The sequence below is a fragment of the Rutilus rutilus genome (assembly GCF_951802725.1).
Source record: "Rutilus rutilus genome assembly, chromosome: 14".
In the NCBI taxonomy this organism is placed as follows: domain Eukaryota; kingdom Metazoa; phylum Chordata; class Actinopteri; order Cypriniformes; family Leuciscidae; genus Rutilus; species Rutilus rutilus.
Window position 1 is genome coordinate 31,083,548 of NC_140219.1, and position 15,962 is coordinate 31,099,509.

The following is a 15,962-nucleotide window of genomic DNA, read 5'->3' on the forward strand; positions in this document are numbered from 1 at the left end:
GCTGTCAGAGTGTTTCTGTTGAAAACAAGCACTGAGACCCTGGGAGAGAGCAGCTGCTCGCTAACAGCAGAGAACAGGAGACAGACGCTGGTCATTTTTATTTAATTTGTGTAACGTTACATTTTATGAAGTTTTATGTAACAAAGTTCGGGAGGAGCATGTTCAGGTAATCATCCAATCAGCACAAGAAGAAGCCAGTATAAATAAAGCCTTCCCTTACCTCCTGTCTCATGACAAATTTCTCAGCATCCCGCCACCACCCCATCACCTCACATTCAGATGGGTCTGCTCATAGATACCTATGATCTATACATTCATAGGGGGGAGTACTCTGGGGTCGGGCCGAATTCCGAGCAGCAAGCCAAATACGCATTATAATATTACATCAGATTTCATTAACATGTGAACTCGTGAAATTCATAAACATTGAAAACACACTTTTTTGTGGTAAAATGTGAGCAAAAAGTAAAAAATAGAATTCCAAAAAATTTGAATGAAAAATAAACTAAATTTGGAAAAATAAATAAAACGAAATTTAGGAAAAAATAAAACGGAATTCATAGGGCCCTACATAACTCCGACTGGTTTTGAGCAAAGTATCTGAACAAATAGTGTAGCTGCTCAATCAGTGACAGGCTACAGCTGCTAGCTAACTTTACCTCGGCACACAGACTGCTATCAACACTGCTCAAATTTCAGAGTAAGGACTTTCAGATTTCGGTATTCGGTTACAGTAGGCTATCACCAACAGGATCCTGAGCGAATGCGAATATGTGCAATTAAGCATAAAATGACTTACCATTCACCACATTATGCTTCAACGAGTTTCAGCTGTAGCCCCACTAGTCTGGCCTTGAACATGCGCGCGGAAACTGTGGGCTGTTTACACGTCATCAAATTGTTTTTTACATTAACAGAACTTAAAATGTAATTATATTTTGATTAACTGAAAATGTTAAACTCTGACAAGTCATGATAGTACATTTAATCAATAGGCATAATTTGTGTGTCATCCAAGCTCAATAAAATAACAATTACAAGTAAAAAGTCTAACAGCATCTCAGAACTTGATTTTTTATTTCACAACAATATTTAAGTAATGACTAAAGGTCCTCTGTATTAGTTTTAGAGCTGTGTTTGAGCAGTGCAGGCATGAGGTGGACTTCTTCTGAAAACTTGTTGTAAATACAGCATTAGGGTCAAGCACTGAAGGCAATGAGTCAATAGCAGCCACAGAATGCGTAGTAAAATGTTGAGAAATTTGCCAACGATTAATCTGGCTAATCTGTTTAACATTTAGGTCACAAATGTGAAATTAACCCCACCCTTACTCCTAAACTCATTAGCAATAAATGTAGGAATTTTTTAGAAAAACATGTAGTTACACAGTAACAGTCTTGTAAGGCCACCTAATATAGTGTGACCAAAGTTTTTTTTACAGTTTGGTTTAATAATGGAATAACTGATGACAGACCAAGCATATACTGTACCAGAAAAAGATATTCATCTGAAAGGTAAATGTGGTATCTGTCCGGAGTTAGTAAGCAATGAAGCACATAGCGAACGTCATCCATTTTGTTTACTCATCACTTCCATTCTCGCACACATTACGCCAGAATACAACACTTCCTTACAGTAAATTTATTCTATGACTTAAATACAGTACAGACATATATTTACATATATTTCTAAATTATATTTATATATTTAATTGCTCATATTTTGATTAAAGTTTGTTCATAATAGCAACCCTTTGAATTCAAATGTTCTGATTTTACTCACCTATAGGTTTCAATGAATAGTGTAGATGTCTGAAAGTGCATCTAATTCGGTAACACTTTATTTCGATAGTCCACTTTAGACATTCTACTAACTATAAGTAACTTTGCAACTACATGTCAACCATTTTATTTTGATGCTCCCCCAACAGACTATAAGTAACTTGACAACTACAAGTCAACTTATTCTACTAACCCGAACCCTAGTAACACCTAACCATAACCTAACAGTCTACTGACAGTCTACTAATACTCTAATAAGAGTTAGTTGACATGTAGTTGCAAAGTTACTTGTAGAATGGACTATCGAAATAAAGTGGAACTTCTAAATTCATATTGAATAATAAACCCACTAATTGTATATTTTCACTTCAAAATCTGTCCAGCCATTGTTCAAACCTCTTTATCCTTATTAGAGTCTCCTCAGGCGGGACGTGAGGTTGTAGCTTGTTCATGCTTTGGCATATTAAAATGAATAACTTGAGACCTTGAGAATACTCCCTGAGAGTACCATAAACGTTTACAGAAGTCACTTACTGGTCAAAACCTCTGCACATAACCTTTGAAGTATTGGCATAAAAAATGTTTACAATATTTTTGTCAATGAATGCTAATAATGTTAGAGCATATATGTTATTTTTTTATACTGATGAACGTATTAAGCATCTGAAATGATTCTGGATTTTATAAATGCCTTAAACAGAAGAATAATATCGTGACCATGTGTGTCTGAGAATAATTGAGCAACAAATGATTGATACTGTACATTTTTTTGCTGCAATTAGTTATATCAACTTAAAATTTGTTGAGATAACTGAAATATCCAATTTAATTACCCTAAACGGTAAAACTTTACTTGAAGGGGTGTGTATAAGACTGACATGACACCTTCATTATCATGACATGACACGTCATGAATATGAAGGAGGTTTTACGCATGTTTAAGACAACTGTCATTCGCTCAATTATGAAATTTTTTATGCAAATATGACATTGTTTGAGATGTCTTTGTTGACATACAACCAACACATCATAATACATCATAAACTGTCAGTGTCTTTGTCATGACATAGCAGATAAATGATCAAACTTACATTACATTAAACTGTCATGTGGTTGGTTTTGACATTGGCTGTCATGAGGCCATTATAACTGTGTCATGAATATATTTCTGACCACTTTTTTTTCCAGTATTCCAGTATTAGTTATAAAATAATTTGACAGTATTAACACTTAATGACATTTTAATGATAACATTTTAATTCATATCACTGTAGTTGAGGTCAACAAAAATATTCATGACACTGTTATAAAATAATTTGACAGAGTATTAACACTTAATGACATTTTACAGTTTTTCTCGATTGCTTAAACACTATAACCAGGCTTTTAAACAAAAATTTCAAAACCATAATGCCATTTATCAAAAAGCACACCCATTTCCCTAAACTATAAACACTATTCCCCGGTTTAGACACATGAGTCAGATTTGTTGAACTGTCACTGCAAAACTTTATACACAAATCCCTTCATTTCTCATTGCCTACACCATGTTGTCATTTAGAAAGCACTAGCATTCAATATTGTTCACTCAAGCCAGCACAGCTTCAGCTCAGTTAGCACACAATTACCCAGGTGGAAACACTAAGAGTCAACATTTAACACACATCTATCAGATCCTTCAATAGATATATAAAAGGGCCCAAATCAGTTTATTGAGTTTTGGAACAATGGATCCAGAAAGACATGAAGGAAGAGGGATAAGAATGAGGAGGAGCAAAGGCAAGAAGACAAGCAGTCTCAAATGAAATTCAAGCCACTCTAGTTGCACATGTCTTTATCAATGGTATGACTATGAGGGAAGCTGGGATACGAGTAAGGCCAAATTTGAGTCGCTTTATGGAGCTGTGGTGGCAAACAAAATTCTATCACTGAATAAGAGACAAACATTTCCAATAGTCTTTGATGAGGTGTATTTTCTTGCAAGAAAAGGCCAGCAGTCGTACAGTCACACAGAGTGGCACAGAGTGTGACAGTGAAGGGAGGGCATCCTTTCTCCTTTATAGTCTTGACTCGCAGAATGTTATCTTTCTAGGCCGATGATGGTATTTCAACCATATGTGGAAAATTCGTAGACTTGTTCATCATATTGTCTCCTTGAGTGGCGGCCCTCCTGTCACGTACTGTACCAACACTCTTTACCATTCCAATACAATTCCATATTAGAATATGGTTTGTGTGTGCTATAAAAAAGCATAAATATTAAAAAAAAAAATTAGAGGAGAGAGTAAAAAAAGAAAAAAAAGAGTAAAACGGGAAACCAAATGTTTGTGTGTGTGTGTGTTGTACTGTGTAGTACATGAATGAATAAAAATGTGCCAATGTATCCACTGGTTGTGTCTTTTGTGTTCATCATGTGGAAAGGTTTGTGAGGGGGGGAACCACACGCAACATAACTTACCAGTTTTGGAAATGTTGTTTTGAATTTATTGCACCAGTGTCTTAGACTATGTGTGTGTGCTTTTTAGGGCTTGTGTGTCCTGTCTGAGGGCAAAGTTTGGTTTTTCAGCAAGAGTGAATGGTTTTGAGTCATTTTGACCTGAAAATAGGATGTTTGGGGAATTGGGTGAGACGTTATGGATTTGTGTTTATAGTTTTGAGAATACGAGGCATAGTTTCAAGAAATGTGATTAAGCAATCGAGAAAAACTGTAATGACAAATTCAATTTGTACCACTGGGAAAAAAAAAAGTAGTCAGAAATATAATGTAATGTTAACCCATAAAGCTAAGTAGTTTCTTAAGTTTGATGATTAATCTGCTCTGTCGTATTTATGACTGTCTTAAACTGTTTTAAAAATATCTCAGACAATGTCATATTTGCATAAAAAATGTCATAATTGAGTGAATGACACTTCATGACAGTTGTCATAAACATGCATAAAACCTCCTTCATATTCATGATATGTGTCATGTCATGATTATGAATGTCATGTCCGTCTTACGCACACCCCTTCAAGTAAAGTGTTACCAACTAGACTGAAGTTAACTGCACTTAATATTTTAAGTCAAGCACAAACACATACTTTTTCATTATATTTTGTAAGTTGAAACAACACATTATTTCTTATTCTAATGTTGAATTGTAAGTTGTGATAAATAATCACAGTAATATTTTTTTACAGTGTAGATACACATATATATATATATATATATATATATATATATATATATAAACAGTCATCATCTGCAGTTTGTCAGTTTACATTGTTTTTATTTTAAATATGGTTCTGAGCATCATGAGAGTCTGTAGCAGGTAGAGCAGGTAGTTTATTTCAGCACCTTGGGATTTCTACCGTATTTTTTTTTATTTTTTTTTATTCCCTGTTAGAAATATGATAGAAATGAATTTGATTGTAGAAGAATGTGGTTATGCCACACAAGGGAAAGAATGCATGAATTGTCTTCCTAGGTGAGCTGAGTAATCACTTCCTTGTTACTAAATAAGAGCAAGTAGATTTCAAAGAACCAATGGGCAATCAGAGAAAAACTACATAAAAATGTAAAGATTATTATTATTTTTTTTATTTTATTTTTTTACTTACTATTATGAGTTTTTTTTTTTTTTTTTTTTTTTTTTTTTATAATTCTCAAACAGCTTAGTTAAGATGAGGAAGTAATATTGAAGTTAATTATAGACAACGGTAACAACAAATAGTTTCCTCGTCGACTTTTAGTTTTCGGATTTGTTTAGTTCTGATTTAAAGGTTCATTGTCAGGAAGAACAAATTAACCTGGGTCAGATTTCACCTAAAGGAAGTATTTTTTCAAGTGAAACATTAAAAGAATTTAAAAAGACAACTAAAAGACTTATTGTTTCCTAATGGACTAATACATGAGCTAGTCATTATGGGCATGACCTCCAACAGCATCTCTTACAAGAAAAGGTTTCTTTCCAGGAAATTGCAACGAAAATAAGACGCTGATGCATATCAGAGCCAGATGAGTTTGTTTTTGGGTGGATAGCTGAGCCAATGACCCTGCCCTGTCAGTTTATTTGCCTGACTGCCTGCCTATGAATGGCCTTCTATAATGGCTCCTTGAATTCTCAGACTGTGTCATGATGTCTCATGCAGCTGGAAAAACATCCCAGAGCATCATGTTTAAAGTCGCATGAATCTGAGACTGTTTTCGTCGTGCAGTTCGGATGGTACATTCCTGTAGTTCAGTATTGTGTGCTGTACAGAATGGCCGTTTTCTCAGTTGACAAATTTCCTTCGTGACTTTTGTAGTAAAGGTTGAGAGAAGCAAGCACACGTAACCCAAGCTTCACTGTCTGACAGTCGCTGAGGCAGGTGTGTAAGGGGCCGTTCACACAGAACACACATTTCCATTCCAATGCGCTACTTTTCCAATGTTTTTCTATGTAAACACGCGCTAGACGGACGTCTTGAACCGCGTTCTAAAATCGGGGCGCTCAAGTTCAAATAAGTTCAACTTTTTCAAAAACGCATCTCGTGTTTTTCACAGCAAAAACGCGGTCTGAGTGAAGCAGCCCCACACAAGCACAGGGTGTGTTTATAGTAACAGGAGGCTTCAAAAGCGGCATGTAAATTGAAACTTTGCTTTTATTCAGTCTGAATGGATTGAGGGAAATTTTTTACATTTTTAACAATAAGTAAAGTTTCTATTAAAATTACTGAATGAAGAATACTTTCTGGGAGGAGGAAATGGTACAAAAAAAAGCCATGCAAAGTTACAGCAAGACAGGTTTGTACCTTAGTATCGTGGTTTTCTTTCAGTATAAAGATAAAACACTCACACACTCCTCTGTGGAAAAATACCTAACACTTCACGTAGCCGGATGCATCATTCTTTCAAATTATAGGAGGTACTGTCTGTCTGACGACTGAGAGTTTAGGAGTGACTTCATTGTTAGTAAGGTCAAATGAAATGGAAAAATCTAAATGGAAAAACTTCAATATGATCTCATTGGTATTTGTTTGTGAATTGTATCAGTCATCCCTAATTAGTCTATTTGAGAATTAGCTTTTGAAAGCTGTGTTCTACAGTATTAACATAATCCTAAAAATGACAAACAGTCAACATCAACTAACATAAATGATTAGGGCTGTTGATAAATAATAATAATAATAATAAAGCTAATCAATTAATCTAATCAATTTCTGTAACTGATTGTGATTAATAGCACATAACATTAAAATGTGTAATCTTAAAATTATTGTCACATCGACTCTCCAAATGTAAAAAAAAAAAAAAAAAAAAAAAAAAAAGTTGACATATTTGTTTAGTGGCATCTGATGAAATATATATATATATATATATTTTTTTTTTTTTCTGGGGATACATTTAGTAATTATAGCCATTCACCATTAATCAAAAGCCAGGGTTTAATTTTGTATTTGTTTTTATCTTTCTTTAACAATTACTGAACATTAAACATATTCAGTAACACTTTATTTTTCAGTGTCATTGTTACATTTGTTACATGTACTTACCATAGTAATAGCAGTAAATCATGCATAATTACATGCAACTAACCCTCAACCAAATCCTAATGAAAAAAGCTATGTTGTTTTATGTGCGTTAATTAAAAAAAGTGTTAACACATTAAACAACATATATTAATCACAGAATTTTTTTTTTTTTTTTTAGCCCTATAAATTATTCACAATTAAACATCTGCAAACTGCACCACAATGACGGAAGTTATACAGGAAAAAGCTCAAAAGCTATTGATGACAATCAGTTATGTTGCATAACAATACAGTTCTAAAATAGCAATTATAGTAAGCCTACAAATCATGACATTACTAAATGCTGACTCATTTTCAAATAAGACTGCCATGAAAGTGTAATGTTTTGCTGTTGTTGTTTTTTAAACAGTGAGGATGAATGATGTATATGAGGCATATTTCACATACAGACACAACACAATAGCAGGATTGTTCTGTTTTATTACTGTGAGTTTTTGTAGTGATTTAGTGAGGAAAGAGAAAATAGATTTTTCTGACATCTTTTTGGTTGGATGCTACTATAAGAGCCATGGCCACTAAGAGCTTATGCGATCTCATTGTTCAATTGTTTCACTCAGAGAAGGGCTACAAAAACATTTCCCAGGCATTAGATGTACATGGAACCCAGTAAAGATAGTAATCAACAAGTTTACTTGGAAGTTTACTTAAGGAATTTGGAAACATTATCAAGAACAGGGTGACCTTTCGAAATTGATGAAAAGACAAAGAGAAAACTGGTCAGGGAGGTTGTCAAGGCTGTCATCTGTCTGGGCTGTCTAATCTTAGCAAATATGTATATATATATATATATATATATATATATATATATATATATATATATATATAGAGTTTCCCAAAACCATGTAGAAAAAAAAAACGTGTTATGGTCTGATCAATTGAATTTTCTGGCCAAAACTGTAAAAGGTAGGGGTTGGCATAATGTCAGCTGTAGTCTGTATTCTAGGTTCTTGTTTGTTCCCCTGGTTGTTAATTAGTACCACACCTGTTCTGTTTTTCCATGATTGTGCCCATGTGTATTTAAGGTCAAATGTTCTGTATTGAGTATTTAAGGTAAAATATTCTGCATTGTTTATTTTACTGTGGAAACCTGAAAAGATTTCATAGTGTTCTTGATAATGTCAGTACGTGCCATACTTTCTCTACTTATTGATGACTATATTGACTGTGTTCCATGAACATCTAATACCTTGAAAATGGTTTTGTAGTGCTTATCTGTGTGAAACCTTTTAACAATGAGATCCAACTGATACTTCGTAAGTTCTTTGTGGCCCGTGGCTCTTGTAGTAGCATCCAACCAAGAAGATGTATGAAAAATCGTACAAAATCAGCTGAGATTTATTTGGAGTTAATCAGAGTCACTTCAGGTCAAGACAGGTGTGTAACATTTCACATGAGCTACGCGATTAGTTTATTCAAATTTTTTTCTCGATTGCTTAAACACTATAACCAGGCTTTTGAACTAAAAAGGGGAAGGGCAAGAAGACAAGCAGTCTCAGATGAAATTCAAGCCACTCTAGTTGCACATGTCCCTTTACCATCGCCTTGAGAACCTTCAGGGAGGTGTGGTGGCAAACAAAATACTGTGTGGTAGTTCCCGTGTGCTCTGCACACTCATCAGCAGACATATACAGTATAGAGGAGACCACCAAAAGCAAACAAACACAAGATGACCAACTGAATGACGAGCCCGAGTCCAGCAAGTGAGAACAGTCTTGCTACAATCTCCCCGTCTTTGGTTCCGTAGCATAATCACAAGCAGGTAACTAACAGACACAAACACACATGAATGAGGGTCCAGAACATGAAACATCCACGCGACATGAATAGTGGTCAACTGACAACAAGAGGGAGACACAGCTGGGAATATAAAGGGTAAGGGAAGCAAGCAACAGATGGAGGAGATCAGTTTGCGATTGTGCACATATTGCTACAAGGCAGCTCTGATTGCTCAAATCACGAACTGCAGAAAATGACAGGACCATAAAAAACAACAGAGAAGAACCAGTGACAAACCCTGACCCATGACAGAACCCTTCTGGCGTCCCCGGAGGACTCACCTTGATGCCGATGGAATTTGTCAAGTCAAGTCAAGTCATTTTCATTTATATATCGCTTTTAACAATGTAGATTGTCTCAAAGCAGCTTTACAGAGATAAATGTATAATTTAACGTAAGATTGTTTTGGCTTTATAGCGGTTCTTTAATAAAGTTATTTTCCAGCTAAAGTTAGTTTTGATTGATTCGCTTCCGTCGCAACGATCATTTGTTTTTAAATTAGGGGCCGCTAAGACGACACCATTCTCTCTACACAGACTTTAAACGCGAACCTGTGAGAAATGCTGATGGCGTTCAGATGCGCATTAAGAACGGGTTCTATAGTTATGTGCGTTTGAATATATGTGTGCAGGTTTGGAATTCCCTACAAACCAAGCCTAAACAAATTACTGGTGTTTCCTTATAGTTTTGATTCAGAATTTTATTTTATTTTATCAATTCGGGGTAGATACGCAAATTGAGTTTTCCCGACGACGCGTTATCTGTAGAGTGGGAAAGGGATCCTCCATAGGGAGAGACTAGTTGGCACTTCAGCACTGCGTTGACATCGGGTCCAGGCGAAGGTCCTTCATCAGATCTGGAAACGGCCTGGATCCGGCAGGCTGCGGGAAAACCTTGGGATAAACAAAGACACTAAAATTAGCGTAGATGCCATTCTTCTCATGATGTAACAAGTACATCAGGATTTATGGGAAGTGTTCCCGGTTCCAGCTGACCTAATCTATGCAGCCTAATATTGAATTATAGAAGTCTATAATGTATTATGTGAACGCTATGTCAAAGAGATGTGTCTTTAATCTAGATTTGAACTGACAGAGTGTGTCTGCTTCCCGGACAATGGTAGGAAGGCTGTTCCAAAGTTTTGGTGCTAAATAGGAAAAGGATCTACCGCCAGCAGTTGATTTAGATATTCTAGGTATTATCAACTGGCCGGAATTTTGAGATCGCAATAGACGTGAAGGACTATAATGCGTTAAGAGCTCGCTCAAGTACTGCGGAGCTAAACCATTTAGTGCTTTGTTAGTAATCAGCAATATTTTAAAATTGATGCGATGTTTAATAGGGAGCCAGTGCAGTTTTGACAGAACTGGGCTAATATGGTCATACTTCCTGGTTCTGGTAAGAACTCGAGCTGCTGCGTTTTGAACTAGCTGTAGTTTGTTTATTAAGCGTGCAGGGCAACCACCCAGTAGAGCATTACAATAATCTAGCCTTGAGGTCATGAACGCATGGACTAATTGTTCCGCATTTGTCAATGAGAGCATATGTCATAATTTAGATATATTTTTAAGATGGAAAAATGCGGTTTTACAGATACTAGACACGTGACTTTCAAATGAAAGATTGGTATCAAAGAGCACACCCAGGTTCCTAACCGACGACGAAGACTTAACAGAGCAGCCATCGAGTGTTAGACAGTATTCTAGGTTATTACGTGAGGAAGTTTTTTGTCCAATAATTAGAATCTCTGTTTTTTCAGAATTTAGAAGTAGGAAATTACGAGTCATCCAATTTTTTATATCAGCTATGCATTCTGTTAATTTAGTGAATTGGTAAGTTTCGTTAGGTTTTGAAGAAATATAGAGCTGAGTATCGTCGGCATAACAGTGGAAGCTAATTCCATGTTTCCTAATGATATCTCCTAATGGTAGCATGTACAGAGTGAACAGCAGCGGTCCTAGTACTGAGCCCTGTGGTACGCCATACTGAACTTGTGATTTGTCAATGAGAGCGTGGCCCAGCATGTTCTCCGAAGTTTGCCAATTCTCCCAAGCACCTATCAATCAATTAAAGCTTTATTATGGACACACACGATCCAAAAACACATGCAATAGAACAGACCATGTTTTTTTTTTGTTTTTTTTAAAGAACAGAAGAGTCCACAATATCACATATTTACATTCTAAAAAGTGTAGTCTTCACAGATCCTGAGCACATACTAAATTTGAAAATGAACATATTATCTCGTGCATACATCATCCAACACTGTAAATGTCCCTATCATCAGACAGGTCATCAGTTATATAATGTTCTGATTATTTAGCCTCATATATCACACAATACCACACAGAGAGAAGTCAGGAAGTGACAGTTTCCTGTCCTTCCTACAACTAAAAATCATTACTCTTCTTTGCACTGTATTTAAGGCCAAAGTCTGAGCCATATTGTGAGCAAATCCTCAGTATATTGAGCCATGTTGTGAGCAAATCCATCCTCCCCTTGTGCAAACACTTTGGATTCTTCATAAAGCATTTCTTTGTCTAATTTCTGCTGTTCTTCTTCCAGATGGCTGACATCAATAGGCGGATGCTACAAGCTGTCTGCCCTGTGGTCATCCTCCTACTTCTTCCCATCTTTAGGAGTTCTGCAAATGCACATGGACAAGGGACTTTCCCCTTGTTAACTCCTCGACTACATTAAACCCCAGCAATAGCGGCTCTGTCATCTTCCCCACAAGGAAAGGCACTTGAATAGCCACACTTGGATCATCATTCCTGGGTCATCATTCCTCAAAAACACTATGTAAAGAAAACCTGTGAAATTTACGGTAACAAAACGTCAGCTTGGATGCCAGTATTTTACCGTAAAAAATATGGTAGCAACCTTACTTTGGACTTAAATTTACGGCAAAAAAATAATTAAATAAACAAAACATCAGCTGTGGTTCCCAGTAATTTACCATTAAAATACAGTAGTAACCTTTTAGTTTTTACATGACAACCCTTATGTTTCATTAGCTGATAAATATTATTCATTTTCACTAAACCATTAAAATCTGCTTTATATCTTTGTAATATACTGATAACCACCATAATAACACAGGGCAGTAAAAAAGAAAACCACATTATGATTCAAAGTTCACCATTAGTTTTCCACAAGCTGAGGCACACATTACAGTTTTTCTCAATTGTTTACACACATTTTCTGAAAGCAATGCCTCATATTCTCAGAACTCTACACACAAATCAAAACACACACACAGACAATGGGCAAAACCCCTCAATTCTCCTGCAAAATGAAACTTTACATTCAAAACAATGTTATTTCTTCTCAAAATGGTATTTTGTTTTCAAATGACACACACAAACCATCATATGAATAGACATTTATAAGAACCAGTTGAACACTGATGTGCTCAATGTAAAACACTATGATGAATGCAAAACACTTCTTCTCCATTCATCATAATGACGTAGGCCTTTTTTTTTGTTCAGTGTTACACTTTCTACAGACAGTACATACATAAGTGTGTTGTAAAATATTTGAGAATATTGTTTTTATACTCAGAACACACAAATACACGGTAACAAATATATTTTATTTTTCCCACAAAAACAATGTACACAGTGTACATCCCAACCAACACAAAGTTGTACATACAGTGGTCTACATACAATACAACAGAAGAATTGACTGTATACAGTTACTGTAAAAAATGTTGGCATCCATTGCTCCATTGAAGAGCTGACCTGTTGCCCTTTTCTGCTAAAGCTCTGATTGCTAATTGTAAACCTGTGTGACGGGTGTTTGCCCATGTGATGAGTCAGTGTGCATGTTTGAATGGCAGTGTGTTCCTTGTGAAAACAAGAGATTTTCTGCATGAAAATTGTGCCAAAAGCAGAGAATTGTGTGTAGTGTTTTGAAAAAGGTGTGTTTTAGAACTGCAATTTGAGTGTAAAGCAGGAATTGTGCTTGTAGTTTAGCAGAATTGGTTCAGGGGGTTGGTGAATGAGTTACATGTTGTGGTCATTGTGTCTCAAGTACCAGGATTTGTGTGTGAACAATTGAGAAAAACTGTAACTAAGGTAGTTAACTAATGAACCTTATTGTAAAGTGTTACCATATCAATAAATATATAAATATAAATAATATAGCACGTACATGCTAAACAGGACTGTAAAATAAAGTGCTACCTGGATATGTGTTCCCTAAACTAAAGTGTAACAAATCTTCATATCCCAAAATTGTATTAGACAGTAATTAAGCATATTTTACATGTTTAACATGTGAAGCTATATTAAAGTCTTCTCTTCATATGCAAAATAAAACATCCTTTACATTAAACAGCAACTAGAAGTGCTATTGAAGCTGATGTTAGTTGTAATTTTTACTCGTTCAAAGATCTGGCTCTTTCACTGGCTTCTCCTGCTCCTTCCATCTCCCTGGTTTCTCCTGCTGGTATTTCCTGCTCCCTATTCTTCACAGTTCCTTGTTTGTTCTCATGGTTGTTAATTAGTACGACAACTGTTTTTTTTTTTCCCCTTAATTGCTCCCTTGTGTATTTAAGTCTTCAGTTCATTCAGTTCCACGTTCGGTATTGTTTGTTACTGTGGAAGGCTAAAACGATCTCCTAGTGTTTCTCATTTGTCTTTGTTCGTGTGCGACTTTAAATGTGACAATGTGTGCGCACCCTTTTATAGTTGGGTACGTGTTCAGAATTAACTAATCGTGAAGCTCATGTGAAATATAGTACACACTTGTCTTTACCAAAAGTGACTCTGATTAACGCCAATTAAATCTCAGTAAGATTGAACGATTTTTCTGACATCTTCTTGGTTGGATGCTACTACAAGTGCTTTGGGCCATAAAGAGCTTTTGAAGCCTCAAGGGGATATCATTGTAAAAAAAAATCACAGATAAGGCCTACAAAAAAAGTCATTAGATGTAGGCTACAAGGAACGCAGTGAACATAATTATCCACAATTGGAGGAAGTATGGCAAACAGTGACATTATTAAGAACATGGCATCCCTCCAAAATTGATAAGAAGTCAAAGAGGGAACTGATCATGGAGGTTATCAAGAGGCCTACAGCAACATTAAAAGAGTTATAGCTCCTTCCAGTAAGAACTGGTTGCTTCCTACATGTGACAACTATATCCTGTATTCTTCATCGGTCTGGACTTTGAGACGCAAGCCTTTTCTGACTAAGAAAACACCCCAAGCCTGGCTAATCTTTGCAAAAACATATATATTAAGTCTCCGTAAACCATGTGAAAAATATGTGTTACGGTCTGATGAGACCAAAATTTAAGCTATTGGCCAGGTATGTTGGGTGCAAAAGCATGTATGTAAACTAAAACCAAAACACACAGTTGAATTTAACAAAAGAAAGGCTTCAGCAAAGCAAGATGAATGTTTTGGAATGGCCCAGGCAGAATGGGAAAACAAGTCAAGATGTGCCGAGCAGATAGACTTATATACAAACAGACTGAGTTCTGTAATAAAATCAAAGTGCTTCAAATAAATATTTGTTCAAAGCTGTGCACACTTACGCAGTTAGTTATTCCAAGTTTTATATATTTTTTCTCTGAAATGTGTCACTTTGGTTTTAAATGGCATTGCATAGGTTGTCATTTTTACATAAATGTCCAAAAGTTCAGATATGATTCATCCTTGTTCATTTTTACATCACAAAAAAACAGGGGTGTGTAGACTTTTTATGTATACAGAATTTGAATTATACGTATTTGCACATATATCATCTTCAAACTTTTGCATATTGTTTTCTGAACACATTACTTTTATGTATTGTATATTTACTATGTAGTGCAATGAATGTTTTCAATTGTTATATATTTTCCCGGTAAAACTTTAAATACTGTTCTGTCATTATTTTTTTGATCATTCTTTATTTAATCTGGGACAGTACACATTAATAGTACATAACAATTTGTAAAATGCGCCAGATTTAGCCAACACTGGCTAATTTTCATCCGTTGTCCCTTTTGCAGGTTGATGTTAAGGACATACAAAACACAACACAAGAATAATAATAATTTAAAAAAAAACACCTTACCAGAATATCTATAAATGTTCACAATTTTGAGTCAACATTAACCATATTTTCAGCTTTTTTGAGAAACCACAATGACCTGTTATCTGCAGTTATTAATGAATAACTACACAGGAACAAATGAGTAACGCAATATTAACATTCTAGTAACTACTATTAACTAATAACTAATATGTCACGTGCGTACACTCTGCTGACACGTCAGGGCTGTGTTGTGGTCATGTCTAGAAGCCATTCTTCTGATGTAACGAGTTCATCAGGTGTTATGGGAAGTGTTCTGGCTGACCTAATTTATGCAGTCTAATTTTACATGTAGAAATTGATAAAATGTTATGTGTATACGTTAAAGAGATGTGTTTTTAGTCTAGATTTAAACTGACAGCTTTAAAAACACTGCTAGGAAGACTGTTCCAGATTTTTGGTGCTAAATAGGATCTATCACCAACAGTTGATTTTGATATTCTTGGTATTATCAACTGGCCAGACTTTTGAGATCGCAATAGACGTGAAGGACTATAATGCGTTAAGAGCTCGCTCAAGTACTGCGGAGCTAAACCATTTAGTGCTTTGTAAGTAATCAGCAATATTTTAAAATGTATACAATGTTTAATAGGGAGCCAATGCAGTGTTGACAGAACCGGGCTAATATGGTCATACTTCCTGGTTCTGGTAAGAACTCAAGCTGCTGTGTTTTGGACCAGCTGTAGTTTGTTTATTATGCGAGCAGGGCAACCACCCAGTAGAGCATTACAATAATCTAGCCTTGAGGTCATGAACG